The sequence below is a fragment of the Epinephelus fuscoguttatus genome, linkage group LG16, assembly GCF_011397635.1.
Source record: "Epinephelus fuscoguttatus linkage group LG16, E.fuscoguttatus.final_Chr_v1".
Lineage (NCBI taxonomy): Eukaryota > Metazoa > Chordata > Actinopteri > Perciformes > Serranidae > Epinephelus > Epinephelus fuscoguttatus.
In genome coordinates this window covers 36,841,884-36,868,821 of record NC_064767.1, presented here as the reverse complement: position 1 = coordinate 36,868,821, position 26,938 = coordinate 36,841,884, and the positions used below count along the sequence as shown (strand labels likewise).

The following is a 26,938-nucleotide window of genomic DNA, read 5'->3' as shown; positions in this document are numbered from 1 at the left end:
CAAAAAAAAAATTAATGAGTCAGTTATATAGAAATATCCTCCCCATACAGTTGTTATGAATGGAAACTTTATCTGTTGAGACTGTTAGGCATTTTAGCTTGGGAAGAGGATACTAGACTTTTATATAATGCTGTCCTGGCCTCCCCCTTTTCATCAAACATAGGGAAACAGAGGGCAGTTACAGAGCTACAGTTGAAGTGTGCAAACTTTAATAACAAGTTTTGTTCTGTTGTTACACACTACATGCAATCTGTATCATCCATACATCCATACAATGTATGCCTGGTGCATATGGAAGTTGCCCAGCCTGCACAGAACACATAGGCGCACAGCCACAGAGGCATAAATTAGACTTTGGTCAGTCAGTGATATAATCAAGGGCCAGCCACAAACATGCTTTAAAGGTAAACATTAAAATAAATTAAATAATCCATCTCAGCCATCAATCAACTCACTTAATTGCTGACTAGAGGTAAATAGAGGATTTTGCCTTTGAATACTTTCTTAGCATACTGTATGTGAACAGTGTTGCCAGGTGAGAATGATTACAAAAGACCAGCTGCTAATTAGAAAAGTCAGTAAACTAGCAAACAGTGAGGTAATACGGCTAGAGTCTTATGCCTTTTACACACAATGTGACTGGTTTCACATTTTTCCTGTCGAATCATAATCTCAATTACTGACCTAGCCAGGTGCATGTGAGGGATGTGTCTCTATGATGACACTGGTGAATCTATTGGCTACATCCTCTTTAAATCCTTGTTTAGCCAGCATTAGCAATAAACTCTAATTTTCATGACCTCAGAGGTAACAGTTGCAAGTATTTGGATTCTGTTTTCAAGAGCACAGAGACAGCCCAAAATAGATTTTCCATCCATCCATTATTTATACCTACTTATCCTGTGCAGGGTCACAAGGGGCAAGAAGTCACACAATAACAGAAGCTGTTGAGACATTCAAGCACTTGTCAAAGCCATCTGTGCCATTCACCAGTCTATTTACAGATCCACACCAGCAACCATCAAAGGACACAAAAACATTCTGTTCAAGTTAGTGTCCACTGGAGTGGATATTGTGTTGGCAGTTAACATTTTGCATTTGCACTATGTTTACAAAGAAATATAACACATATTACGCATTGTACAAAACTGACTCACTGCAAAATAGCAGTGTGCCATTTTTATAAGACTGGATCGCTGTTCCAGTAAAATGATTTGTCTGATACTGAAAGGAAATGAAGCCAAATGTTACCTCTACAATCCTTGAGAAAAAATAGGCAATTCAGCTGCAAACAGCTGGAACAAACATAAAAAACAGCTGAGAAAGCTTACGTAATATTATTGGCTGTACCACAGTTAAGCAGGGGTCAGCCCTGTGAACATAAAAGACTATCCCTGAATTACTGAGCAGTATTGGGTGCAGCATGTTACTGTAATCACACTACATTTGTCAGTAATGCAGTAATGTAATACATTACTGTTCAAAATTTAGTAATCATATTACAGTTATTGCTCAAACACTTAAATCATTAGTGGCATTACATAGGTTCTTAAGTTAAGTCTGCATAATGGGTGGATAGAAAAAAATAACTAAATATTCATTAGAATTGTTAAAATCACTAGAATTAAATATTAATTGCCATTCATAGACCATTTAAACTTTTTTCTAGTCTTCCATAATCTAATGTTATTGGGAAAGTTAGTCTCCTATATTATGTTATTTAGGCCTATTAATTTAGTATTTTGAGGATATTAATATTAGTACTATGCAGTCTTTAGAAGGCCAGCCTTTTTTATATATTGATGATATTTCTTTTTGAGGCAGTGCTGTCTTAATTCTCCTGAGCCTCGTTTTGTGCCAACATGTGTGCATACGTAAGCATTAACATCATATTAATGTTGGCTTGTAATTATGTGACAGTGTGTCTCAGGCAGTAAGAAAGTAACATAATGAGCAGTGTAGAAAATTTACTTTCTATAGGTAGCAATTAAGTAAAGCAATGCATTACTTAGGGGTGGGGGGGAAAATCAATACAGGATAGCATCATGATATTTATGTGTGGCAATATCCTCTCATCACACAGTGCCAGGTATCGATTTTTTTATTAAATAAATTATTGATATTACAAATACAAATTAAACTTTAGGTGGCCTACTAGAATAATATAATCAGTTGCTTTTTAAGTCCACTAGATACATTTTGCCGCAATAAAAATATGTTGACAGAGTTTTCCTTTAGGATAATTTAAAGTTGAAAAAAGGTAATATAGGCCTATGGCAATTTATTTTATCATAATAACATCACATCATGAATTAAGTATCATGATAATAGTATTGTGGATCCTCTGGTGATTCCCATCCCTAGCAGAACTCCTTCTAAAAGCAATGAGTAATGTGTAAGGCATTACTTTTAGTGTTTGGCCATTGGCCTTTGCTTTTTCAAAATAAATAGGCAAGGACTGTCCTTTATTATTGATGTAAACATAGCTTAACCATGCTATGTGATTTGCTACTTGAGTGCACTTGAAGAACAAATATTACTGGGACCACTACATACAATTACATTTAATATCCAGGAACTGACATTATAGACCCCACTGACCATCCATGTAACAATTTGGACACTACTTAGCACATTAATCATGTAGGGTCCAACCATATAATAGGTTTCCACTTATTGTTAAGACTGTCATCTGTTAATATTATATTGAATTGGCAATATTTTATGTTTAGTTTATTTCCCATTGATAGGAAGATGTGCAATGTTAATTACTGTTCAGGTATACACTAGACTTGCACCAATTACAATTTTTTGCCGATAAATCGATGCAAGTTAAAGGAATCATAACTGTTAGCCATCAGAGCTCAGGAGGTGACACGTAGAGAGAAAATTTTGATTTTTGCCCAAATTTTATTTTATGCCCATTTTCAAAATTCATATGTTTTTCCTCTGTTATAAGGCAGTCCAAAAATATTAGTGCTAGATTTCAAATTTGTCCTATCATAGATAAGGTCTGGAGCTGCTCCACAGACAATGAATGATGAAGGGTGTTATAGATCAGTGATCCCAGCTGGTTGGTCGCGGTCCGGAAATGGGTCATGGGTCCATTCTGAATGGAACGCAGGTGTGTCAAGTTTGTAAAAAAACAGTTTATTTTGAAGTGACACAGCGAACAGTGAATTTCTGGCGCATAGCTGTTATTTTGATGTGTCGTTTCCTGCTGTGGAGTGATTAAACAGACAGCTACTTAACAGAGACAGCAAGCTAGCGCGACGACATGGCCAAATGTAAGTGACACTGAATGTTTAAAACTGTGTGAACCTTGAACGATGGACCAGTTGGGAACCGCTGTTTAAGATTGCACTGAGAACAGCCAGGGAAATGTTGTGACTATAGACAAAATATTGAGACATTGCGCTAACAGCAATAACTTCCAGGTAGAGAACTGACAACTGATTACAATTGCAGAGATACGTAAATTCTGCTAATTTGTTGATTTCTGTTGTCATTTTCAGCTGTAACATTTAAAGATATAGTTAAACACAGTGGTCCGACCTATCTGACATTTCTGCTGTGCTGCTTATTTTATGTACTTTGTTACTGTGTTATCATCTTTGATAAACTAAATCTACCAGCACAGGAGCTAAGCAGTGTACTACTGTGGACGGAGCTGTGACATAAATTTATTAGGGCTGCCAAAAAAAAAAACCTAATATCAGTGTTAGTGTATATTATATTTGAACATTTACTCTGTTTGACCTTACACACTAACCAATCGAAGCAGCAGTAGAACTGCAATTCTGTGTTTTAAGTGTTTTTTGTCAATGGAGTCTGGAGGCTTTGACAAAACAGCTTCAGTTAAATATTTTAGGTGACTAAACTAATTAAAACTAACTGAGGCAATGGCTGCCCAGCGCCGTTTAATTTTATGTACGTGACCCCAGGGTTATCTACCCGGAGGTTATTGTAAATAAACATTGTGATTCGGTCTATACGCGTACAGCAGCTGCTGTAGCGGCTGTCTGTTCCTCAGAGGGGACGATAACATAGTCGTGGATTTCCACTTGAGAGACTGCATCTTTTCCCGCTGACATCAAGATGAATTCTCCAGAACTGTCCGGGGTCAGAGCAGAGCTTCTGGCCATTGAGGGTCTGATCAGCAAACTACTTGACCATCAGGCTAAACCCTAGCACCGTCTGGCCGAGTTGGACCCTAGTAGCCTAGATTTTCCCCTGCTTATTGGTGATACAGCAGAAAAGTTTGGTTCTCCCCCTCTACAGTCTCCACCCCGGACATCTTGGGCATTGGTTGTCAAAAGAACAGGCTGTCTCTTCCTCTGTTTGAGTCACTGGTGGGTGACAATATCCTCCCACTGTCAAACTTTCAGTTTAGACAAACATGTAAAATCAGTAGTTCAATCTGTCTTCCGCCATCTCAGAAATATCTCAAGAATCAGATCATTCCTTTACAACAAACATCTGGAAAGTGGAAACTGTTATGTATGCATTTATAACCAGCCATTTAGATTATTGCAATTCCCTGCTCTCTGGCATCAGTAAAAAATCCCTCTTCTGCCTTCCGCTCCCGCTCCCGCCTGCTCATCTAAAGCTCTGCTGCCAGAATCTTGACTAGGACTAGAAAACATGACCACATCACACCAATCCTGGCTTCCCTACACTGGTTACCTGTTGCTTTTAGAATTGATTATAACATTTTATTGATTACAAAAAACGCCCTGAGAGGCTTTGCTCCAAGTTATGTAACAGAACTTTTATTGCCCTATGTTCCTTCTCGCACCCTGAAATCCTCAGATCCATCTTTTCTTGTTGTTCCAAGATCTAGATTAATTCACAAAGGTGATACATGTAGAGCCTTTGCAGTTAGAGCTCCACAACTTTGGAATGACCTGCCTGAGGAGATCAGGCTGTAAGCTCAGTCTCATCTTTTAAATCACTTTTGAAAACCTACTTGTTTAAAATTGCCTTTCCGTGACTTTAGCTGCTTTATTATTGCATGTTTTTACTCTGTTATGTGTATTCTACTTTTATTGCTTTGTCTTTTATTCCAGTTTGGTAAAGTACTTTGTAACTATGTTTTGAAAGGTGCTATATATGTAAAGTTTATTATTATTTTCTGTTCCAGAACTGAGAGCACTACAATAGAATACAGCTCATTTTGGTTTAAAAAAGAAACAAACATTCTGTGGGTCTCTGTGGTACCTTTTTAAACAGCCTAAAGCTAAATCAGAATCTGGTGCAAAAATTACCCAACTGTAAAAAGGAGAAGCTTATTAGTTTCATTAATTTCACTTTGCTTCAAGAAACAATCCATGTTAATAAAGGTTCAGAAACTGATAATAAACCTATGGGACTGCTGGCGATTTCAGCTGGCATTACTGTCTTTCAGAGACTTTTAAAGCTAAAGTGAAGATACTGGTGTCATATGAAACTATGAACAAATAAAGGCCCAGGGAATCCAATAGTACCATCCATGACATGCCGGATTGTCAGAAAGGGGGTTAAATAATACAGCAAAGTTAGGCTAAAATTTGGTGAGGGAGAAACTGACACTGGCATTTTCACAGGGGTCCATTGACCTTTCAGGATATCTGGATGAAAATGGAGTCCGTGGGTACCCACGAGGCTTGCCTTTACAGACATGCTCACTGTTCGCTAATCCCATGTACAATAGTTTTAGGCAAAAAACGTGCCTTTTTTTTTTGCATGCAATTAAAATACAATACTGTATTTAAATATTTGGGGCCCATAAACAGTCTCTGAATTATATAGATTTAGGTCTGACTGAGAGGCTCTTGTGGATTCAATGAGCACAATTTTTTTTCATGTGTGATGATGATAGATCCCATAGAAGCCAGTTCATTGTTGTGAGACAATTTTTTGAAACTTTTTGAAACAATCACAAAATAGAGACCTGGGGCAGTCAGAGGATGGATGGATTAGATAGATATACTGACAATATAGGGGATACTCAGCAGTTTCCAGAATAGAAGTGCTTGCCTTCCAGTCACCAAAAAATGCAATTCTGACAGAAATCTCCAAATGTCAAAAGCTTTTGATACCAAATCACTGCGTGGATTTTTCTTAATTCTTCTTAATCTTGTCTTAATTTGGTATTTTGGAGGAAATTTTGACCATTTTTATGAATTTCCAAGTGGTAAAAAATCCTTAAATCTCTGTGACAAATAACCCCAAAAATCCTGCAACAATTTATGAGACTCAATTTGTGTGGCATATACTGTTGACCTCTCCCCCTAAAGATCCCAAGTTCCTGCTTAAAAAGACAAAAATAGGTCCATGGTGGGAGTGAGAGGGTTAAAAGGACTGCTTGCAAGATTGTCGGTTAGTGGTGGTTAACATGCTCGTCAGAAATCCAACCACAGATTCACATTGCTACAGTTGCAGTTCTTTTGGCAGTGTCTCTTGCTTGCCTGCTGCTTACATTCTGACCCCTGGTTGCTACCTCTTTGTCAAGCCCCGACTTGACCTGAGCGCTGTGGGGGTACAAGCCCATACACTTCCCGAACGTCGAATTTAATAAGAAAAAAACATGTCGTATCTCATGTGACACACATCAACATATTATGTTATGCTGATAAAATAACTCAGTGTTGACTTTTGGTTTTACACGGGACACAAACACCTGTCTCCTGGATGAAAGTTCTGTTCTTATTTGACCCATCCACCTCCCTCCCTTGCTGTCTCTAACCCTAAACAGCCTTTGTAACTCTTTATTTTACATGGCCTGACTACCTCCTTTGCTTCCATAATAATTACTATGGCCACAAGACATCACGGCCTAACAAAAAACTTAAATATGGGTTGCAATGTCTGCTTGTGTCCTACGTGTCCTACGTGGTTGTGTTTTGGAGGAGGACAGTCTTGGTAATCTGCATAAGAAATAAAAAGGGGGAAAATGATTATAATAATCATCTGCTTAGAGTGGACATGATTATTGTATTGTAATATTGCATTATAAGTACTAATGCATTAATATATTCATAAGTTTAATTCTGCAGCTGGTAAAGGTGGGAGTAATTTTAATTCATTTACATACTACTGGTAGTTTGTGAATTTACCCTCCTGGGATCCACAAAGTTTTATTTTAATCTATAATATTACATAATAATCTATTTGTTGGTTATACTTTCTTATTTGTCTATATTAACCTGAATTTGCAAATTAACTAGTAACTAAAATGATTAAATAACTGTAAAATACAATATTTCTCTGAACTGCAGTGGAGTAAAAGTATAAAGAAACAGAAAATGGGAGTCATACAAGTAAATTACAAGTACCCCAAAATTGTACTTAAGTACAGCACTTGAGAAAATGTTCTTAGTTTCCAGGTTTGGGGGTAACAGAATACAAATAACTAAGTAATGTATTTAAAATACAAAATATGACTAAGTGTATTCCCTTAAAGTTACAATTTAAATTATGGTATTCTGATTTTTTTTCTTTATTCTTTAAAAATAGATTACTTGAAGGGATTCTTTTTTTCTGTTTTGTTTTATTTGCTCCAATATCATGTCCTAACGGGAACTGCCCATTGGTTCGACAGCCCATTGGTTCGACATCCCATTGTTCCGACCATATTAAACTCATTGTTCCTAAGTCCATTCCGAAATCATCATGATGCCCTGTGGTTAAGGTCTGGTTAGGTTTAGGCACAAAAACCACTTGGTTAGAGTCAGGAAAAGATCATGGTGTGGGTTAAAATGAAAAAGAAAGTGACAAACACATAAGCCGTGAGCCTGCTCCACCTCAAGCCAGTCGCGGCGCACCATACGCCCGCCGCGAGCCGTTCAGCACCGCGGACAGTCAGACTAATGGGATGTTGAACCAATGGGCTGTCAGACCAATGACATGGACCCATCCTAACTGAACGTAGTGTGAGCGAGCATCAGTTTGACTGTGTTCTCTCCTATTGGAGTGTTCTGACTGGCTGCATGTGATGCAGGGCTGCTATTTTGAGCTGAACTTTTATGGGATGCCCTCCATGCATTCCAAAACCCATACTACCATACTATAAAGTACACCAAAAAAAGATTAAGTATGTCCCAACACAGTAAGTCAAATGCAGTATGCCAAATATACCAAGTTGTTCTATTACATTCAGTCAGATTTTGCTGTATGCAAGCCTGCATGCTTTCCTGGCCATTCTGACCCACAGTCCTCTGCACAGCGGCTGATACGTCACAGCAACTGAGCTGCAAACAGATGAGGGCTGATTGACAGTGGAGTGACAGCTCTCAGAAGCCGCAATGACGACTGACAGTGATTTCAAGTAAGCAGGGCCGCCCCTCCCTAAACGCAGAACACGCGCTGTGCGTAGGGCCTCATCTTCCATGGGGGGCCACATTTTGCGCGAGGGGACGCATTTGCCGTGAGGCATGCGTAAAATCAGCTCAAGGAAGGAGAGAAGAGACCTGACTGCCCATGCGTCGCTGCAATGATTGACAGCACTCGACATCTGAACAATAAGAGGGGTGCGCCGGCAGGCACTTGCAGAGCTGCAGCAGGTGAAGAGTTGTCGACATGTCGTCCAAAAGAGCCTCAGGAGTATGTGCGGGGATGGGAGGGTGGGCGGGCTCCACGGAGGGGGAGACCCGAGCCTCGGGGGTATGTGCGGGGCCGGGAGGTCGGATGCTCCCAGAGAGGGGAGAGGGAGAAATATAGCTAAATAAGATGAAAATAGAAAAGAATGTCTCTGTATTTTATTTCTGTTTTCAGTGTTTAATTAACGTGGGAGAGGTGGAGGGCTGAGGGAGATTGGACGCCTCCAGAGAGGGGAGAGGGAGAAATATAGCTAAATAAGATGAAAATAGAAAAGAATGTCTCTGTATTTTATTTCTGTTTTCAGTGTTTAATTAACGTGGGAGAGGCGGAGGGCTGAGGGAGATTGGACGCCTCCAGAGAGGGGAGAGGGAGAAATATAACAAAATAAGATTAAATAGGAAAAACCTGTCCCCCTCTTTTATTTTATTTTCAGTATTTAATCAAGGGTGGGGGATTGAGGTGGTGGAAGTTAATTTCTTTTGATGAGTAATTGATGGCTATTTGTGACTCAGTTTGAAGTTATTTTTATTTAATATTTATTTATTTATTTCAGGTTGAATTTTTTATTTTATTTGACTCATACAGCCAAACTACTGTATCTACAGTACATTTGTTATTGCCAGTAAAGGTTGTCAAGTTAAATGGCAAGTTGTTGTACGGTCATTTTGTATCTATGATACATTTGGGATGGGGGCCTCCAAATAAAATTTCGCTTCGGGCCCCATTTTGGTCAGGGGCAGCCCTGCAAGTAAGTGATGACCAGTCAAGAAATAATTAAGGGTGTAATACTGATCTAATATTTAAAATGTTATGAAAAAATTATAGTGATACTTGCATTTCTTCAGCTTATATACTTATATATCATGACATCATACTGACATACATGACATCAGACTCCACAGTGGTTTCAAAATGCTTCAGTAGTGTGGAATAAACTGTGGCGTCCTGAATGTTTTATGAACAGCCCCGGACTTCTCAGACTCCTTTAGCAACTTACAGTTCAGAGGGAACTCATTCAGTGGCTTATCTGGCAGCAGCACAGCATCTCTCCCTCTCCTCTCTCGCCATGCGCACAGTGGAGTCTGTATTGTCAAGTGATTAAACCTTTGCTAATGTAAACCTACTGTAAATTTCCATTGTTATGTGGATGATACACAGTTGTATTTATCTATGAAGCCAGAAGAAAGTAATCAATTAACTAAACTTCATAATTGCCTTAAAGGGCCAGTGTGTAATATTTGACATGGTTTATTGTCAAATCTGAATCTGAATCTGAATATTCTACCCATTAATATGTTTATATAAGTGTATAATTGCTATAAAAATTTTTTTATAAAATTTGTTTGGTTTTCGTAGCTTTATAATTATGCTTATATATATATATATATATATATATATATATATATATATATATATAAAATGACAACACTATTGTGATGCAGTTAATTTCATTTCCACTGGGTGTCCACGCCTTGCAGGCTCACAAAAGGGCGTGTCTCTGACAACCAATCACACCTGTCAAAGGAAAGCATACCACCTACCAACAGGGTCAACCACACCCCTCATCTCTGTAAATAATTCTTTTGTTTCTGGCTAAAAAATGTATCTTGCTACAGTGGTCAACTCCCCTGGTCCCTACAGTCAACATGTGGATATCGCAGATTTCTGCTCCTATTCCTCTTGAGAAGCTGACTCATGACCTTAATCACAAATCAGAGAGTTTGGGGTGGGACTTTGTCCTGTCTATTGTTTGTGCTTATAAAATTGAAAAACCAGTAAAAAAAGAGTATTAAAAAAAAGTTTAAATAAACAAAATAATCATAAAGATTACCAACAACAAAAAGACATAACTATGAAAATAACAATGACAGACAATTAATTTCTATGGTAAATATGCTAAAATCTACCACATATGCAGTTATAACTAGTAGTTAAAACTACATACACTGCAAAGTAACAACAGCAGACCTCTCCAGGTTGACCTGGCGAGCTCGGTGAACAACAGTTAGTTAGTCTGGTAAATGACTATCAACAACCTACTTATATGTGTTTTCTGTTTTAAGTGGTTACGTCTCCAGTGGACCCGACAGCTGATAGGTAGCCTCCATGGTTTATTTACATGACTTAACAGAAGTGCATATGTAACATATTGGGTGTGGACAGAGAGTGATGATTGCTTGCTGTAAAATTCATATGACGTGTGCATTTCCCATAAACAGATTTATTTTTTTTTTTTTTTATTTTTATTTTTTTAAATGTGTGCACTGCACCGCCTACAAGACATTGACAGTGGAGATGCACAGCCACAACACTATCCTGTGTTTCTGGCATGGAAATATAAGACCCAGACAAATGAGTACTGCAAGATGATTCTAAAAGTATTCCAAAAGTAATCCAAAGTTTTTAGACTACGTTACTTAGTTTGAGTAATTTAATGGAATTCTTTACAGATTACATTTTAGGGCATGTATTCAGTGATCTGTAGTGGAATACTTTTCAAAGGAAGCCTCCCAACACCGTTAGTTACTGACAGTGTGACGCACAGATGCCCCACAAACAACAAACGAGCCATTCTGAAACTTTCAAAGTGTTTTTCTTTGACTTTGTGTGTGTGGACATCACGCTGCTTTCACAGTGCGCAAAACATTAATGCGTTATATGTCAATTGCTACGGGATACACATACTGACACATTCTTATGTTTTTCTTCCTTTTGATTTCACAGCTTGGCTGTGCATGTTACAGTCAGCTGTGCCCTTTAGCATGACTTGTGCTTTTCTGCCTCCACAATGGGTCACTGTGTCTCTGCCTCTGCTCTGCAGATGCGTCATTGTGTGTTTTATGCACAGTCCAGTGACATACACTGCTTGTAGGTACAAACACACACAAATGTTCAAACAGAAAGTATAATACAAATGCAAAGATGTACACCTACACACACACACACACACACACACACACACACACACCATAGTACACTGCCTCTAAAAGCCCTGCCATACATTTAGATCTGACAAATGTTCACAAAATCCCAATTTAAGAAAGTTAGACAGAGACAGCCTTAATTCCACAAAATAAAGCTGAAAAATGACTTGCTAGAAACTGTAAACTGTGCATCCATCTTTAAAAGCAACAGACAGCCTTTAATTAAATGTGGTTCTCGCTGTCATAGAAACTAGCAGTTATAAATATCACACAAACTACACAATCTATATTTCACAAGCAATCAAATCTTACCCCCTAAACAGCAGCATAACAGCAACCATCCAGGCTAAGGATCAGTCCCTCACTGAGATATCTGGAACTGCTGCCAGATGCTGCAGGCTGCTACTGGCTGTCAAGCACAGAGACTCCCATGGTGGAGCTTATACTACGCTAAGACCTCCTCCTCCTTTTGTTGGTAAACACAGCAGCCTGGAGCAGTCCGGCCATGTGACTCTGCCCACACACACACACAGACACACACACACACATGCAGACACACACACACACACACACACACACACACACACATCGGGTTTAATACATTAAACCCTTCACTGATTACACTTTACCCTCTCCTTAATCTTAACTATCTCAGCAAGCTTTAATTCTAACCTACACAGTTTGAGAGGAGGAACAGACTGAAATTCTGTGACAAAAACTATTGATTAAAGTCATTATTAAAGTAATTTATATAGAGATTGTTGTTGTCATAAACTTTTGACGCTGGGCTGCCTCCTGGTGGATATATTGGTTAACATCCATGCCAACGTAAAGGGCACATGGAAGTACAGTACAGGCCAAAAGTTTGGACACACCTTCTCATTCAATGCGTTTTCTTTATTTTCATGACTATTTACATTGTAGATTCTCACTGAAGGCATCAAAACTATGAATGAACACATGTGGAGTTATGTACTTAAGAAAAAAAGGTGAAATAACTGAAAACATGTTTTATATTCTAGTTTCTTCAAAATAGCCACCCTTTGCTCTGATTACTGCTTTGCACACTCTTGGCATTCTCTCCATGAGCTTCAAGAGGTAGTCACCTGAAATGGTTTTCCAACAGTCTCGAAGGAGTTCCCAGAGGTGTTTAGCACTTGTTGGCCCCTTTGCCTTCACTCTGCGGTCCAGCTCACCCCAAACCATCTCGATTGGGTTCAGGTCCGGTGACTGTGGAGGCCAGGTCATCTGCCGCAGCACTCCATCACTCTCCTTCTTGGTCAAATAGCCCTTACACAGCCTGGAGGTGTGTTTGGGGTCATTGTCCTGTTGAAAAATAAATGATGGTCCAACTAAACGCAAACCGGATGGGATGGCATGTCGCTGCAGGATGCTGTGGTAGCCATGCTGGTTCAGTGTGCCTTCAATTTTGAATAAATCCCCAACAGTGTCACCAGCAAAACACCCCCACACCATCACACCTCCTCCTCCATGCTTCACAGTGAGAACCAGGCATGTGGAATCCATCCGTTTTGGAAAACCATTTCAGGTGACTACCTCTTGAAGCTCATGGAGAGAATGCCAAGAGTGTGCAAAGCAGTAATCAGAGCAAAGGGTGGCTATTTTGAAGAAACTAGAATATAAAACATGTTTTCAGTTATTTCACCTTTTTTTCTTAAGTACATAACTCCACATGTGTTCATTCATAGTTTTGATGCCTTCAGTGAGAATCTACAATGTAAATAGTCATGAAAATAAAGAAAACGCATTGAATGAGCAGGTGTGTCCAAACTTTTGGCCTGTACTGTATGTGGGCAGTGATGGCAACATTGTTTGAAACGGACATATACATTTTCGTACGTAAAGGGAGCATAAATGGGCCTTAACATTTAAACAGAGAGCTAAAACATGTTTCTGAAAATATATCAGGTGAGAAATAGTCAATGCTGTAAAAGAATCTTGGTTGGTATGTGATTAGCGCTGCCGAGTTTTACTGTTTGAGCTCAGTTTTTTCAGCCTCCCATTTTTTCAATACAGGAAACAGTATGGCGCCCACTTCCAGTGTACTAAAATATGTCTCTGAAAACATTTTAGCCAAGAAACAGGTGACACAGTAACGTAATCTTGATTTATATTCAGCTCTGCTAGTTTTACAGTTTGACCAGCATTTGGTCTGAGTTTAGGAGATAAAGAGAGAGGGGGGCGAGGTCTGTCTCACTCCACTTCGATACTCTTTGTGTCTGTGGTGACAGGGAGATCTGGGCGCTGGTATGATGGAGGAAGGATGGAGTTCAGAATCAATTATGTTTCAGCAAATCATAACTGTGTTTCCTGTTGTTGTTTTTCCCAGCAAGGGTAGTGCCAAAAAAGAGGTTGTCTTTTACCGAGACATTGCTGCTTTTCCAGGGGGGATTGTGTCCCCAAAATTGGGTATTTTAAGGCATGATCTTTTCTTGGCGGCAAGGTGCTGCAGTGGTTAGCCTTATTGTCTCACAGCAAGAGGGTTCCTGGTTCAAACCCCAGGATGGGAAGCCCCACTCTGCAGAGTCTGCTTGCTCTCCCCACGTCAGTGTGGGAAAAGATTTTTAGGTTTATTTCCTTACGTTTGGGGACAAAAGAACAGGGTTAGGTTTAGAAAAAACATCATGGTTTGGCTTAAATAACGTTTGTTACTATCATAATATATATACAACTTTTGGTTTCACACCTGACACAAACAGCAGACTCTGGAAATTCTAGAGTTTCTTTGACACCATCTGTCTCCCCTCCAGCCAGCCCTATACAAGCTGCTATACTGCTAAAGGGTGCCTCTGTGTGTCACTGTCGGATTCCGACAGGCCACTGAACAGGTGTCAGTATTTGAAAAGTTGGGAGTAAGACCAGGTTGTTTGGACAAGTAGCAGAGGACAGAGAAAAACAGGCAAAGCTTTTTAAAAGTTTTAGAGACTATTTAATGTTGTTGTTGCCAGCAATGAAGAAAATCATGATAAAATTATTCCTCATTAGAAAAGAAACGTTAATATATCCCTCGAGCTATTGAAAGGAGACACTGCAAACCAGATAAGAAACTGAAGCTATATTTATCATACAGGCTACACATACATTATTGCCTACATGTATGCACCTGACATGCCTGTTTCATTGGAAATATGTATGTATCCTCCCAAGGTCTTGATACAAGCGTCAACTTGTGTTGTAAAGTTCAGGGAATTCAGACAAACACTATTACTTTTTCCTGCATTTTACAGGTATTCACCACAGCACATAGCTGCAAACTCGCTAAGCGGCGTGCCTTACTGTGCTCAAGCTTGGCTTGACACAGTGAAAAGCCATTGTGGCGCAACACAAGCCATTTGAAATAAATGGGTTCAGGATGCAGCGGTGCCATTAACACATTGTGTTTGAAAGGGCCTTATTTCATCATATTTCTGCAAACCATCATTACGGTGAAGTCTCAATCATCATCACTATGAAACTTGAGAAGGCTGATCAATGAATTATAGCACCCATTTTGTAAGTGACTTTACAAAGAGCTTCACAGTTCAGGATAAAATTAAATGATAATCAACAGGCAGGTGATGGCTCAGATGTAATAAAAAAAGAATGATGGAATTCATTATTCATAAATAAAGTTTATAAATTTTTCAAAATTAAGTGTATAAATGTACCTTTGACTAACACGATCAGTGAAACTGGCAAATGACCTAAAAACAATGTTAACGGTTTCCATTCAGCCTACTCTTACTCTATCATTCCCAGCTTTCTCTGGCCATAAAACCTTGTGCTTGGTTGCGTGAGTACGCGTGAGGAGTTAAGATTCTCACTGCACATTCTTTCTTTATAAATACCAGTCTCTGTGTGCAAAAGGGAATACACATGTTTTTGTCTGCACATCGTTTATTCATCTGGCCCAAGGTTTTCAGTTCAGCTAACATTTCTACTTCCTGTCTTCCATAACAACAATGAACAGCACCCTGTGTAAAAGCATTGTCCATCCACACGTTGTTTTCTATTTTTGTTGTAATTTAATATTTTAGTTTTTTTAAATTTGGCTCATGACACCAGTTCTTAATTAAATGTGTGTTGTATGCCCAACAACCACATTTGAGTTTTAATTCTGCAAGAGCCCCTGCCCCTCCTCCATGTCACTGCCCCTTGTTACAGTTACAAAAAGTTAACACACTTCAATCATGCACCCTGCAGAGCAGCATCCACATCTCCCTGTAATCTGCCTTCATGGACAGCCAGGTAGCGATAGTGTTTTCCCTGAGCTTCAGTTTTGTTATAATTGTGACACTGAACTATTAAAATATCTTAATACAGCCAGCCTAATTTAGGCAATAGACAGACAGATGCTGAATTACTTTCCCACTTCCACTTGTCTTTAAAACCTTAACTTGAAATAAAGTTTAAGTCTTCCACACTGCACCTCAGACAATTTATTTAAACCAATCTGACATGCAGTTTAATGCTGCACATGTTGTGTGCAAAGAGCGCAGAGGAGGAGAGAAGGAGCGAGGAGCTGCAGCCGCTTGTCTGCATCACTGTATGGGTATTGAAATAAATTCCTAAATATGTAAGTACGTAAAAGATATGCTACTGTATGTAATGTAATTATTATTAATAATTATGAGAGGGTTAAAGATCATTATCTCAGAGCAAAGGTACAAACACATTTCTCCTGTAGCTCTCGGTGGTAAATCACTCTTTGTGCTTTTTAGCAACCAGATGTAAACAATGTCATTTTTTCCTATGGTAATTATGTTATTAACTGAATTTTACCAGATGTAGAACCTTTTAAAAGTGCACATCTGTTGACAGTCCTTATCGTAACTTAAACCCTGTGCTGGTTCAGGTTTTTGATTGTGAATCAGTTTGTAATGTAGCTGTTTGAGGAGGCTTGATCTGATACTCAGTGTTGTTCTCACAGGGATGCAAATGCAGGCAGATACACTGTACAGGTAGAGCATTAGAATGGATATGATGTTCAGAGTGGACTAGACAGGTTGGAGTCATGTGTAGTCTACTGCTGGAGACAGATGTTACATCGACCTTGGGTTCAGACAGCTGGTCGAATGGCTTAAGCAGATGGGCTCTGAGTTTATGACTGTGTGTGAGTGCACACATGCGCGTGTGTGTTCCTAGCCACTTATGTTCCGTTTCATCAGTGAGTGCATAATAGGGATGTACCCAAATCCAAACAGATTACTCAGGAAAGCATAAATAAGGCATAAAAACAGGGGGTCAACATAGGACTTTGATTTCACTAACTTGTCATTTCATTTTATACACATTATTGAAGAGTGATAGCTGTATTCTGTGGTCACCCCCAATGAGTAAGCACACAGTAAGCAGCAGGCTGAGAGCTTACTGTACCCCCATCACTCTTGCATTAAAGAGGAAGCATCATGTGCAGAAGTAGCTGAAGAAGCTGGGTTTTTTCATGCCCCCACAAATTAGTCAAAAAGAAGCTTAGAAGTTTTCAGTTGTCTGTGTTAATTTCCCCCATTTAAAAAACACAATTGAAAGTTTGAAAAATAATGATGTTTTACCTTCTATTTCAGTCAATCTGTATCTGTTTAAGATGTTATATGCTGTATGTGTGTCCACCAACACCCTGCCAAATATTTCATGGTAGTTCAAACAGGTGGGGAAATTAAGAGCCAGGAAATAAATGCAACATTAGGAAATAAAAGTCCTCTGTATTTGTTTTACAAATGAGTACAGTACCACTCTTTTGACTCAGATGCTTTCTTGTTTATTAAAACCTGACGCTGGTCAGATTTGAAGGATTCTGACATACAAATTCATGTCCACATTAATGATGGTGCAGTGTGTACTGTACCCTTTTGATGCCCTTTACAGAGCCACTTGACATTATGTAGGGTGAGAACACTTTGGTGTACATGACCCAAATGAAACTGGAGCACACAGCTTCACTCTGTTTATTGAATCTAAGTACCAATGCTTCAGTTTCTTTTTAGTGTCACAAATAATAATGATAATAATAATAATAATAATAATAATAATAGTAATAATAAAAGCCTGTGTTTTGGATCTATTCAGTCGTCCCTCTCAAAATGCACTGAGCCACATGTTGATAGACGAGTGATGAACAATTGCTGCCTCTTGATCTGAGAACACTTGTTTCAGATGAAACAATCCCACCCCCAGTCACTACTGCATGTTTAGTACCAAAATGAATGAATAAATAACCTATCTAAAAACAAGAAACTGAAAAAAAAAAAAAAAAATGCTTTCAGAATATTTTGAACATGTTATAATAATCATGTATATAAATAATCAATAAAAATGAATTACAAATTAACTTGTTCAGAAGAATAAACAAAAAACAATATGTGACATTGTAAAATAATAATGAAATGTACAAATTAACTTTCTAGCTGAATTAGCGATGCACCGATTTTGAAGTTCTGGGTTGATACTGATGCCAATGTTTAAAATAACAATTCGGCCAATAGCTGATACCAGTGTTTTTATATTGCTGTTTCTTTTGCTTTTTGTTATTTATTCTTCTTGTGTGCCAGAGAAACACAGAAATCTACACTATTAAAAACATATGAGTTAACTGACTGTGACTTAACAGTTTTAAGTCACAGTCCTTCATTACACTACTTTTGAATGAGCACAAAGTCAATAATACACATTTATCAAACAACCATTAACATAATGGTTAACATTCTTTCACATGAAAAGAATGGTCTTTTTACTATATATGATACATCATAATTCCCTCTCTAATATCTGTTGTATAGTGCTGTGAAAACATCAACACATTTCTCCTTAAAACAGCTGTAGGCTATTTATTCCCTTTACATAGCCTACTAAAAGCTATATTTTACAAGATTACACTGAACACATCACAAAACGCCCAATAATCATGTTCACTGAAAAGAGCTTGAACGTTTCAAAATGTAAATCACTGCAACTTCCATGAGCTGTTTGTTGTGGCCAGAGGCTGCTTAAAGGAAACGGTAACTTGCTCTGCTCCTGCTGATTTCATATTCGGTCTCTCCACATCCACTCCTCTCCGTAGTGTAGTGTTAGAGGTTTGGCTTTATCTCTCCCTTTCCTTGTTCATTTTTTACTATAATAGCCGCATACAGTAGCCTAGGCTCTAATAGTAGCCGCATGGCACAGCGCCCCCTAGTCGGTGTGCTGGAGGAGAAAACGATGTCACCTTCTTCATGACTCAGAAGCAGAGTTTAGCGGATTGCTGGCCAACATGGATCGTTACAGTCAAGGACGCTCTAAAACTAAAGCGAGCGAGCCCCCAAGGAGGCAGGGATCATTTCATTGGTCAACGATAAACCTGGCGTTCTATTGGTTGGGGGATTTTGACAGGGTTGTTACACAAAAAAATCCAAGGGCAGGGCAGAAATCTGAGAGCAGAAATTCCATGAGCACACAGAAGCAGCTTGAGCGCGAGGAGAAAAGCTGAAGCTGGAGCAGGAAATCTGTGCAAGCAACATGGTATCTGAGTGCGAGCAGAAACAGAGTAGATCTAAGCACAAGCAGAGGCTATTTGAATGCGAGGGCAGGGTTTTGAGGGACAATATTACAGAATCTGAATGTAAAATCAATTGATATACCACTCTCTTGATTAAAGATAGGAAAAAAGCTCCATAATTGACTGTCTATTAATTTTGATGTTTGCCTTCATTGTGTTTTTTGTATCATCATCTAATTAATTTTCGCTGTCTCAGATTCTCTATGCCAGCTCCCCCCGAAAACCAGACTGTTCAGCCATCAGTTCCTCTGATTCAGCCCTACCTCGCCCTCCTCAGCCAAACTCCTGATTGCCTCAGCCAAGCCTTCAGTCATCCAGCAACATTTCACAACCAGCTGTCCTAAACTGTTCCGTGTCCAGGTTGTGCTTGCTTTTTGGCTCCTAAATCAAACTCTAACAACATGTAGTGGTGGTTGAGTTGGCACCAGAGAGCTTTTGTTGTTTTGACATGATAACGATACAGCATGTCCAGAGAGCAGGTAAGGCGTAACGAGCTGAGGAGGGGGGGCCGTGGGCGGCAGGAACCCAGAAAAAAAGGCCTTTATTATTTATTAGGCTTTGCTATGTAGTTATGTTGTTGTGGCCTTATGTAATATTTCAAAAATAATGGTAGTAATAGCATTAGTTGAAAAAAGTAAGAAAGAATAAGAATAAGAAACATTTAGATTTTTTTTCTCCCCCCATTTGTGGCACCCCCTATGGATGACGGTCTTCTTAGCATACCTATACTGCCTATGCCACGACCAGCACAGGGACACTACAGTGTTTTGTTTTGTTTTTTAAAGATTATTTTTTTGGGGCTTTTTTGCCTTTAATGGACAGGACAGAGTGAAGAGTGTGAAGTGGGGAGAAGACATACAGCAAAGGGTTGCAAGACGGAGTTGAACTCGCAATCGCTGCAGCGAGGTATCACCTCTATACATGGGGTGCTGGCACTATCCACTAAGTTACAGACGCCCCTGACACTACAGTGTTTGACATAGATTGTACCTACAGCAGCCGCACAAGGGCTTGTTCACTTTATCGCAGCTGGAAGAACAGCCATAGGTCACTAAAACACCCATGGGTGGTGCCTAAAAAGCTGCTGGAAACACAGCAGTGATTTGCTAAATCAAAACAGATTTTGTTGTTTGTTGGTCTGGAATAGTGGTCTGCAACATAGCAAGTGTCTCGGTGATGCACCATCCACCTTCCACTTCCCCTTCCCAGCCAGCTCATATGCTTTAAAAACAATATGGTATGTATTTAACGTTTTCATGGTGTGCAGAAAGATACAATGTCAACATTCTCTTCTGGCGACTGCAGTGCTTAATTTTGGCTGGAACGTACTGGAATGCACCAGGATCTTTTCAGAAAAGGCCCTGGTGCGTTCTGGAACTAATTTGCAAGGGGCTAGAACTTTTCGCATCTAAAAAATATAATAAATGGCTGCAAAACATTATGTAGACCTACCTACATTGATTTAAAGTTGTTGTTTTTTTCCAAATGGCTCCTAATTGCTAATTTGGCACTGTCAGATATTAGACAGCAATAAAATCCAATCACAAAATTTCTCGTGAACTCCCATGTCCCATTCAAGACTCTGACTGGTTCACACTCACATCATCTGTCAGAAGCCACTCATTTAACAAAAAAAAAAAAAAAAAGGCCAGCTGATGACCAAACAGCCTATAAATGTTCAAGGTAACATTAGGCCACCACCGCTAGCTGCAGCAGAAGGAATAACGAAAGGCCAAGCTAACTCTTGTAAAGCGCATTGTGTTACCTCTGTGTATGAAATGTGCTATAAAAATTCTTTTCATTTCGACGTAGCTGATCGAGAGCAGAGTGGGCCTGAAAATGCCGATGGTGGTGAGGAGAATGTGGAGGAGGAGAGTCATGGGGAGAGCGAGAGCTGTGACGAAGATGAAGGAGAATGGGGAGAAATCTGGACTGAGGCTCAGGTCAAAAATAAGAAGAAATTCTACCCTTGGCTAGTAATCATCAACAGGTCACATGTGGGCTGGGCAACCTGCAAAGAGGTAGGCTTTTTGGGAGCAGAGAAGAGCCAGGGTCTTGGGTTATCCAGAGAATGGGTGACATGCTCTGTAACGTCCACTGCCTCAGATCAGAAAAAGAAGCAACAGACTCTTAGAAAGAAAATATGGGAGCATCAAAGAACTAAGGCTCATCTTGCAACAGTGAAGATTTTAGAAAAGGCGAAGGAGGACATTTTAACTAACACTGTTGTCAATGCCCAATCCAAACGGATAGCCACAACGTCCAGAGTTTTCAGAACAGCATACAAAGAGGCTAAACGTAACAAATCTGCTCATGGCTTTGAGCTGGAAATTGACTGTCAAGAACTAAACAGAATCAACATGGGCTGAATTTTACATTCAAACGTTGCTTGCTCTGACATTGCTCAACATATTGCTTATGAAAAGAAGAAGAAACTATTTGGAAAAATAGTTCAGTGCGCTCCCAAAATGAGCTTGATTCTGGAAGAGTCGACCAGTTTAAATCAAACCAGTGGTTTAACTGTGCCAAACATGGAGACACCCAAGAACATTTATGTAGACCTCATAGAGCTGCAAGACTTGACCGCAGAAGGGATTGTGTGTCAACTTTTATCAGCTTTGGAGCGTGTTGGACGTAACAAGGACTTTCTCTCCAAAACACTTGTTGGAGTTACTTGCGATGGAGCCTCCGTTATGCTCGGATGTAGGACAGGACTGGCAACAAGGCTTAAAGCCATGTTCCCGGGTATCATAGTTTGGCACTGCTCGGCACATAGACTTGAACTCAGTGTTCATGACGTGGTGGACGAGATGGGAGCTGTCAATCACTTCAACATTCTAATGGACAAGTTGTATGCAATGTACAGTGTGTCAAACAAGAACAGACTGGAGTTAAAAGAGTGTGCAGATAGTTTAGACATCCAGCTGTGCAAAACAGGACGCGTCCTGGACACAAGATGGGTCGCTTCCAGTCTTAGGTCAGTCGAAGCGGTGTGGAAGAATTTCCCGGCCCTCCACAAACACTTCACTGTAGCAGCAGAGGATAGCTCCCTTGACAGCAAAACCCAATAAACCTACAGAGGACTCGCCATGTGCCTCTCTTCACGTGCATTTGTAAACAACATTGGCATTATGTATGATGCGCTGTGGTAATTGTCAGAGCTGTCCCTCGAATTGCAAAAGCGTGGCTGTACAATCATTGACTCGCACAGGGCAATCAACCGGCAGGTGATGGTGTTTCAAGCCATGTCAGAGCGACCAGGCACCCACAGCCTGCTGAGCCAGCAGGGAGTAGGCGAGGGCTCATTCCAAGGTGTCCCCCTTAACCCCGGTAAACCCAGCGACAGAGCCCTAGACCAGAAAAAGTTTTTTGTGTGCCTGGCAAGGCACCTGGAGGAACGCATGCTGTCACAGGGAGGGTGATGAGGTTCTGGTGATAACAATGACTACAACAAGCTTATCAATGACCTAAAGGTGCTTTACGCACAGTACTGGCCTGAGGATGCAGGCCCATTGTATGGAGAAGAGGAAGTGATGTCTGTCTGCCGTCGGTTTGGGATCGACAGTCCACAGATTGCTGTTTGCATGTACTGGGAATACAGAGAGAATGGAGGAAAATCTGTCCCAGATGGATGAAAAGACCTTTTCGCCAGTGTCTCCTCCATCCCCGTATCCAGCGCAGAATGTGAGCGTGGATTCTCTCAAGTGAACTTGATCTGCTCCCCAAACCGGGCCTCCCTCCACACCTCCACACTTTCATTGCTAATTTTCCTGAACCTGGGGGGACCACCCTTGTCCAGATTCAACCCTGAGCCATACGCCAGGTCGTGGATTGCCAAAGGACACAGGACAGCAGATGGCACGTGGAGCAAAGTCCGGAACAGGGAGAAGAAAGAGGAGGGATCTATGGCTGCAGTGTGGGCTGTTTTGGATAAATAAATAAGGTAAGACACAGATCCATTTTAATTTTGAATTTTGGTATGTGTTCAGTGGTTATATTTGACGGTGGAGGAGGTGGTGGTGGTGGTGATGATGATGATGATGATGATGATGATGATTTTGTATAGACAGCCCTGTAAGATGAATCATTTCATTTTCACACAGGGGTTGATGACGTTGAACTGGCTAGGCTGCAGTGAGTCCTGTGGTGCATGGAATTAATGTTAAATGGCATGTGGACTGATTGATTAGTATTTGGACTGGCATTTTGACATTGGTTGGTGTCTCTGTCTCATGCTGCATATAACAGTGTAATGTGTGCACAATGATGCTGCTACACATTCTGAAGTTGTGTCTGGTACTCAGACAGATGCAAGTGTGCAAGTGTGTTGTCAGTGTGAATGGCACATCTCAATAAATATTCTGAATTATGACTCTAGAGTGTGGACCTATGCCATTTCTGTAGCAAAGTAGCTTACACCATAATACAAATGTTATCCTGACCATGACCTTTTTTCCATGATTCTTCTTTCATTACATTTACATGTAGTATTGGCTAATGTCACTATGGCTGATGTGTCATGACTGATGTCACAACCATTCTATTCCATTGCTTGACTGGATTCCTTGCTGTATTCTGTGCTACGGATGGACGAGTCACTCAGTGAGGCAGCTCAGGTGCCGCTTAATAAAGTGTTCCCCCACTTTTGGGAGTGGGGGAAGACTGCTCTCTCAGAGGCCCAAAGTGTTCCCCTACTTCTCATTTTACAAATTAAGCACTGGGCGACTGAGTTTAGAGGACGGGAGACCTCAGGTAGAGACAGATTGAGCTAAAAAAGAAAGGAGGCAAAGACAGGACAGTGTATAGGAGAGGAGAGCGGGAAAGGAGAGAGCAGAGGAAAGAGAGAAAGATGAGACAAGCTTCCAAAAAACTTGATTGTACTATAATTCAAATGGTACTTCAGTACACTTTTAGAGCAAATATTACATGGGTTTACTTTAGAAAAATTAATCTCCAGGAATTTACACAATAGACCTTGTAAGTGACACAATAGACAGTGTAACAATTTGGCCACAATGTAGCACATTAATCATCCATGGTCCAAAGACCCATTACACAAAACCCTGATCCATCCATGTCACAAAAATTTACACAAATCCCCTGGATTGTCAAAATGACATAAAAACTTTATGTTCACTTGACGCAAAAACTCATCCCTTATTCACAGTTAGTGACCTCCCACTTCTGTGGATATTAGAGTGGCTAACATAAAGTTGTGCTGAGGTGAAATAAGGAGCACTTACTGGTTCAGAGTTCATCTCTTTGACCCATTTTTGCAATTGAGAAACCTAAGCTTGCCACAATATATTTTTATAATCCAATGAAATTAAAAAACAATTGTTGTAAGATATGTACTCAATGTTTTTATGTTCATGTGAGATAGAATTAAATGCTCAAACAACAACAAAAAAGGTTACTGACATAAAATTCTTGTCAGGCATGGGTCATGTTACACATTTATTTTGTGTCTGGTCTTTAAGTTTCCCAGCAAACCTTTGACAATATGTACTGTGACAACCAACCATAAGACTATCAAACACACACAGCTATAACAGTCCTGACAAAGACAAATATTCCACTAAATATCTGACATATGGGACTGTTACATGACAAGACCTTTACATGGTCAGTGTCAGTCCAAACCAACACAGCATTGTCACAGTATGCTTTTAGAGTACCTTCAAATTCACATTACAGCTAATATTAGAAAAATATTTTTGGTCTTAAATTTCCAAAGCAGTTCAGGTTGTTGTGATGATAGACAGCATTGTTTTTTACTGTTAATGCAGGTTTCTATTCAAACATTTAGGCAACCACACATGCACCTTACCTCATCTGAGTCTTTGAACCAGTCAAGATCTACCAGCAGAACACATGGATCCACCTTTTAAACACGTATAAATCCACCTTTTGTCTGTTCAGATCCGCATCAAAACCCAAATTCTCTCGGATCCTAAAGCCCGAAGCCAGCATAGCTCTCCTAGCATCTCCTAACTCTCTCTTCAGATGGCCCTCAATCATTGCAAAGCCCTTTGTCTGTCTCAGCCATATAGAGGTCTGCCGTGTATTCAGCCAGCGCTGATCCCAGTGTCGGACTTGTTTGTCTAAATGGCCACTAGACTTCCTTCAATTCTTTCCCAACTTAGTTTTCCTGCCTGTGTTGCTTGGTTTCCCTGCACTGAGCTAAATATAGGGACCACACAAGGTAAAGTGGAAAAAAGCAGAGCAGGAAATGTATCACAATATGCCTGTGCGCACGTTCATGTTTGTTTCTACGTGTCTTCCTGTCTTAAATCCCGCCAACATTCTGATAAATTTGTACGTTAAATGTCCAGTGAACTATAGGGTGCAACCCTTCAGCAGAGTTTAAGTGACTACATTTTAGCATTTCTGAGAGTGATATTCTACCAAGCCAATCACAAGTAGGGTGGAGTACGTGTATATGTGTGTGTGTGTGTGTGTGTGTGTGTGTATGACTTCATTGTTGCTCTGTGCTTGTGTGAGGGGGTCAACCCATCCCATATTCCCCTCTAATGACGTTGTACACATTGTTTTGTCTCTGTGGGCTTCTAAAAATGTCTGCCTAAACAAAAACACTGACTGCACATCCTGCTGCCTGGCTGGACAAAAATAATTGAACTCCATCTCCATTCTCAACAAGAGGCTGTGCGACAGCTACTGTAGGAACGTTGTAATTTAGTGTCATTTAGTTTGAGGTCAAACAGAGTGAAAATTGGTGAAAGTTGATTGATTCCCTGATTGATGAATTGGGTCGTGTGTATGTAACAGAGGTAACCTCAACATGATGACAGACTTAATGGAAATATCTGTCTGAAAATGGTGGAATGATGAAGTAACGCACAGCATCTTTTTTAAATAAATTACACTGACTGGTGGGGTACTTGCTATGATTTGTCCCAATTTCAAACTTGCAAATAACTCCCTACAATCTTAAATGATGGGTTCATAATTTTCCAAGCGTATCTGTACTCACATCCTCACAGTGGTGGACAGTACCTAAGTACATTTGCTCATGTACTTGAGTACAATTTTGTGGTACTTGTACTTTACTTAAGGCAGTAGCTCAGTCCATAGGGACTTGGGTTGGGAACCGAAGGGTCGCCTGTTCGAGTCCCCATCCAGACCAAATATGAAGCGTGGATTGGTGGCTGGAGAGGTGCCAGTTCACCTCCTGGGCACTGCCGAGGTGCCCTTGAGCAAGGCACCGAACCCCCCAACCGCTCGGGGCGCCTGATCAAGGGCAGCCCCCTCACTCTGACATCTCTCCACTTTGTGCATGTATAGGTCCAGTTTGTGCATGTGTGTGTCTTTCAGACCTGTGTGTAATTGACAAGCAAGAGTGAAAACATTGAATTTCTCCTCAGGGGATTAATAAAGTAAATAAACTTAAAGTTATTACCATTTTCTCTTACTTCATAGCGTTATTTGATTTGTTAGAGCCTGAAGAAAAAAGCCTGGCTTAACAAAGCAGGTTGGTAACCACCTTGATCGTACTTGTTATCTCTGAGTGAGGCTTTAGAGTTTGTCAAGCCAGCTCACACAAAGAGATCCTGGCTCTGTCGAACTTGCTTCATGATACAGCCCTCTTGGCACAAATTTGCATTTCCTAGGATAGCGAGGCAGGACCTGCCCTACTCTCCAAATGACTGGCCAGTACTTGTTGCCTTCCATGGCTGGTTTAGTTAGGTTTAGGCAAGAGCCGTAAGATTGGTTAGGGTTAGGGTAAGAATGTCAGGGTAAATCAATATGAAGTAGAGTAAGGCAGAGTTAGGTGGGCCATTCCTTCACTAAGCAGCTTCGGTAACCAGGTCAGTTTTGTTTCCAATTTTTCCCAGTGGCCACTCGTAGTATTGCAGTGAAAAAAATCCCCTGCAGCCCAAAA

The 26,938-nt window shown here is 40.2% G+C and overlaps 1 protein-coding gene across 2 annotated transcripts in view; it reads right to left on the bottom strand.

Moving 5' to 3' along the window:
- Positions 1 to 25,177, bottom strand: part of rasgrp3 (RAS guanyl releasing protein 3 (calcium and DAG-regulated)) — a 72,112-nt gene extending 46,935 nt beyond the window's left edge. For both annotated transcript variants that reach the window (XM_049601191.1, XM_049601192.1), the window contains exon 1: positions 24,866 to 25,177. The gene's annotated coding sequence lies outside the window, so the exon portion shown is untranslated. The remainder of the gene's footprint in view (positions 1 to 24,865) is intronic.
- Between the last annotated feature and the right edge of the window lie 1,761 nt (positions 25,178 to 26,938).